A 5,000-nucleotide genomic window follows, 5' to 3' on the forward strand; every position below is an offset into this window, starting at 1 on the left:
TTGAAAGACCTTTTCGTGACAAATATACAAAGTTTCGGTATATTTTATTGTTGTTATTGTTTACATCATATTCTGTTATCGCAGAGTGTGTCATTTCTTGGTCGATCATGAGGTCTGAGGCATTCAAATTAAGTTGTGTTCCGAACTGTGATCAACTGTACAATGGGGAATAGTGGAACGGACACATTATTTGGTATATCAACAAGTCGAATTGATAAAGTATCAGGAAAAGATATGTATGTATGTACATATAAATCATTCAATAAATAAATATATATATATATATATATATATATATATACATGCATATATATATATATACATGCATATATATATATATATATATAGATATATAAAAAAATATATATATACATATATATATGTATATATATATATATATATATATATAATATATATATATATATATGTGTTATATGTAGTATATGTATATATATATATGCATGCACACAAACATCCACTCATACACACTTACTCAAATAGATAGATAACAGACTTGATAAAAATCTCCAGCGGTATCTAATAATTTGTTTCATCCACAAACATAACTTTCTTGATAAAACTCACGTCTTAAAGGAAGAACTTACTTCTCCTTCCGCATAGCTAACTCCCCTAATTAGTACCTCCATTTCATCAGCGATCCACATCTTTTACTTATCTTTTCCACTGCCCAGAGGCTCGAGGAAAGTTATATCCTAAGATTTCGGTCATAGCACTGTTCTGTCTTCGTGGACTGTGGTAAATCATTCTCTTGGTATTTCATGTTAGGTTTTTCATCTCAGGTGCTCATACATACACCCGCGATGACCCTTGGTAACAGATAATCTGACCTCATTTTGGTTTGACGGTCAGTTCCGGATGCAATATTGTTTCTGCAATGTTGTTTGTGGAAGGGCTGTGGTGCGGAATAAGTGTTGTCTATGGAAAGATCATGCCCGTTGTCGTTGGAAAGTGCCTGTTGCAAATCAACAACAGGATTAGAAGTGAATGAGGACATCCTAGAAATGTATATATGAAAAAATACAAGCAAAAATTTTCATTGTCATTATCATGATTATTTATATACTTATATGTCACTCTTAAGCCTTTGGCGCAATTAATATTCGTGCTCTGTCCTGTATATATTAGGAAATCTAACATATAATCTGCCTTCACAATAGAAGATTAATAACTTTATTTCTAACCGATGCCTTTTTAATGGGATGTATTGCTTCAATATTAGTCAGCCCTTCCACCGTAGGAGACTTTCGTCAGTAATCAGATCCTTGTAAGGGCTGAATTTCTTATAGAAGCTTCATAGAAAAAATAGAAAGGGATCAGCAGTATCAATCCTCTATTATCAGTAAAGTGTAAGAAACACTGCAGAAGCACATATCAATCACGCAACATCAATTTTGATGAGAAGGCTCTTCCAGTGTCTAGTAGGCATCTGTGTTATTTCCTCCGTACATCATTACCATGATCGTACAAAATATTTAATTCCTTTCTTGTTTCCTAGAAAAAGTCGAGCTTACTCTTCGGCAGTATATCCTGTGCCTGGACTTGTTTGGATTCGATGTAATTGTTGGCTTCATTCACAGAAGATCCATCAAAATCTTGTCCTTTTTTGTATGTTCGTTATGTCATCTCCATAGATCTTCTGCCTGTCAATTGTCAACCGGAGCAAAACGGGGTTGGGATATGATGTCAATGAGGATGAAAGAAGCGCATCCAACAGTCACATTCTGACATGACTGCATCCTTCTCACACTTCATCCTACTTCCACTTGTCTGGTAATACCGAAACACCTGAATCGGTACTTACATATATGGTCCTTCTACAAGATATCAGATTCATCCCCGTTCACACTTCATTCACCTGTACTTAGGGAATCTTTCTACTGTTTGCGCAACAGTAGTTATTAAAGCATGAGATACTAATCCAAGTCTACAAAGCATGGATGTAAGAGGACAAGAACCTTTACCAGAGGCGAGAGTCGGTGGAAAAATCAACTAAGTTGGCTATTATATACGAAAGAGTTGGTAATTGTCTTTGAAAAGTTGGCAGTCAAACACTTTAAACTTCATATATTATACAAATACTGATAGAATAAACATATGTAGAAGATAAAATAAGGAGATTAGTGTATGAGATCTTTAGAGACAATCGAATTGAAGATAGCGTATACAAATAGAATCACAGAATAGATTCTAACAATTGCATAGTTTTCTCTGATGGCTACTTCCTTGTTTTATTGAACACTTGGGTTTAGGGGACTTTTCAGGGCATTGTTTATATCTACCAGCAGTTTAGCAAGTACACTTGTTTAAAGTATTGGGAGATTTGTTCTGTTACTAAAGGCTTTGGAAATCTTATGAACTTCAATATATGATGATGAATTTCCACAATACCTCTTTGACATGAAAATATCATGACTGGGGGCGTTATTACTATGAATATTTTTTTAACGGCAAATTGACTTCATACTCTTCTGCAGTTGACGTTATCATTTTGAGACAATGCATGATTAGTGAAATTAACAAGGTATATCTAGTCTTGAGCAGGAAGCTGCCATTGCGCATGCGCATTTAAAAACTGGATTTAGACGCATTTAGCATTGACAATTATCCTAATTTCAAATCTTGCAAATGTAACATTATATGAATGCGTGTGTGTGTGTGTGTGTGTGTGTGTGTGTGTGTGTGTGTGTGTGTGTGTGTGTGTGTGTGTGTGTGTGTGTGTGTGTGTGTGTGTGTGTGCGTGCTTGCGTGCGTGCGTGCTCACTCACAGACAAATAGCAAATTGAATATAGACACAGACAGAGAATGAAAGGACGCTTAACATTCTTAAACCACATTGAAACAGAGAAAGAGGAGAAAAGAAAAATAGAGAGAGAGAGCTAAGTGAAGCATCCGCGCCCTCGGATACATTGAAACGAGCTCCATGAACTTCTTTCCTCGTCACCCTTCATAGCTCTCCAGGTACTTTCCTTCTTCACTCGTCACTCGTCACTCGTCACCCTTCATAGCTCTTCGGGTACTCTCCTTTCCAGTTCATCTCCGCCACTCCTTGACAAGAACTTCGCTCCAGTGCACCAGGAGAGCAAGTCTGGTGAGGGAGGTAAGTTTCCTTTTGTATATCTTATTTAGTAACTTGATCTGAATTAGAAATTATCATTTGAAGGTGTGCTGATTAGTGTATGTCTGTATGATGAATGGTATTATATAGGGCAATCTTTTACCTTGTATATCTAACCAATATCAGTACAAATGCACTATTTATAATATCATTTAACTTTTTATTCATGCATATAAGAGAGAGAGAGAGAGATAGAGAGCGAGAGAGAGAGAGAGAGAGAGGGAGAGAGAGAGAGAGAGAGAGAGAGAGAGAGAGAGATTATTAACTTTTTTTCAGAGAGAAAGATTAAATTCTTGGTAAATATATTAATTACCACAGATCAATTTTTCATACCAATTTCCCAGAGCTTATTAAGAGTATGGTAACAATTGCTGAAGTATAAAATTATGGTGATTTTAATCTTATTTCCTGAAAAGAAAATCAAGGTATTCTTACTGATACCTAGAACCGCCACCCCCCCCCCCTCTCCCGTCCCTCCACCTCACCCCCCCCCTCCTCTAAAGAAAAAAACTCCCAATTCCCAACTCCGATAATTACATTACAAAAATCTCCAGGTGAATACTAATGAAAAACGCCCGAGTTTCTAAAATGCATTCACATTTTTTCCGGTAACCGGCTACGACCCAGAGCCGATTCCGGGGAACTTGTTATTAATCTTTCCTTCTCGAGGATTTTTATCTTTTTTTTTTTTTTTATTCTTCCGAACGTCTTCTCCTTTGAATTGGAATTCCCTTATTTTTCGCAAATCTCGTGTTATTACTGGTCGTGTTATTTTGGTCTTCGGTTGTCGTACTCACGTAGGAATATGGAGTTGGAAGTGGAAAACACATTTGTAATGTATGTATATGAATGCACACACGCACACATACACACACACACACACACACACACACACACACACACACACACACACACACACACACACACACACACACACACACACACACACAAACACACACACAGAGAGACACATACACACACACATGCACACACACACAAATACACAGTGTGTGTGTGTGTGTGTAGATAAATTTATATATAAATAAAATAGCTGCAGATAAACAGACATAGACAGACAGATACACACAGATATATGTGTCTTGGTGTGTGTCTGTGTGTGAGTGTGATGTATGTATGTCTCGGCCTTATTCCATATATATTATATAGTGCATCCATTTTCTCCACATCCCATCCTTTGAAAAAAAAAATCTTATAAGACTGCATCTAAATGGACAATTAACGCCATCTATCCCTCTTATTCGCCTCATTCCTCTCTCTTTCTCCCTCTTTCCTTCCTCTCTCTCACTCCTTCCCTAATTACTCTCCCTCCCACCCTTCGTTTCTCCCTTCCTCCATTTCGTCTCTTTTAATATCCCTCCTTCCTATCCCCCTCTTTCCCTTTCCGTTCTTCCCTCCCTCACTTCTACTCCCCTCCTGCCTTCACTCCCTTCATCTCTCCTTCTCTCCCTTTCAGGTCTCCCAGACTCACTCCCTCCCTCTCCATTTTCCCTACCCTCCTTCCTTCCCTCCACTTTTCATAACAACTTTTTCCCTCCCTCCTTCCCTCTCCACGGACCCTCACCTCCCTCCCCCCCTCCCTCCGAAATCCCTCCCTTCCCTCCCTCCTCCTCCACGTACCCTCACTACCCTCCTTCCTTCCCTCCCTCCCTCCTTCTCCACGTACCCTCACTACCCTCCTTCCCTCCCTCCTCCACGTACCCTCACTACCCTCCTTCCCTCCTTCCTTCCCTCCCTCTCTCCCTCCCTTCCTCCCTCCTCCTCCACGTACCCTCACTACCCTCCCTCCTCCTCCACGTACCCTCACTACCCTCCTTCCCTCCCTCCCTCCTCCACGTACCCTCAC

The sequence above is a fragment of the Penaeus japonicus genome, unplaced genomic scaffold (genome assembly GCF_977035675.1).
Source record: "Penaeus japonicus unplaced genomic scaffold, GWHDUDI00000001_assembly GWHDUDI00000035, whole genome shotgun sequence".
In the NCBI taxonomy this organism is placed as follows: domain Eukaryota; kingdom Metazoa; phylum Arthropoda; class Malacostraca; order Decapoda; family Penaeidae; genus Penaeus; species Penaeus japonicus.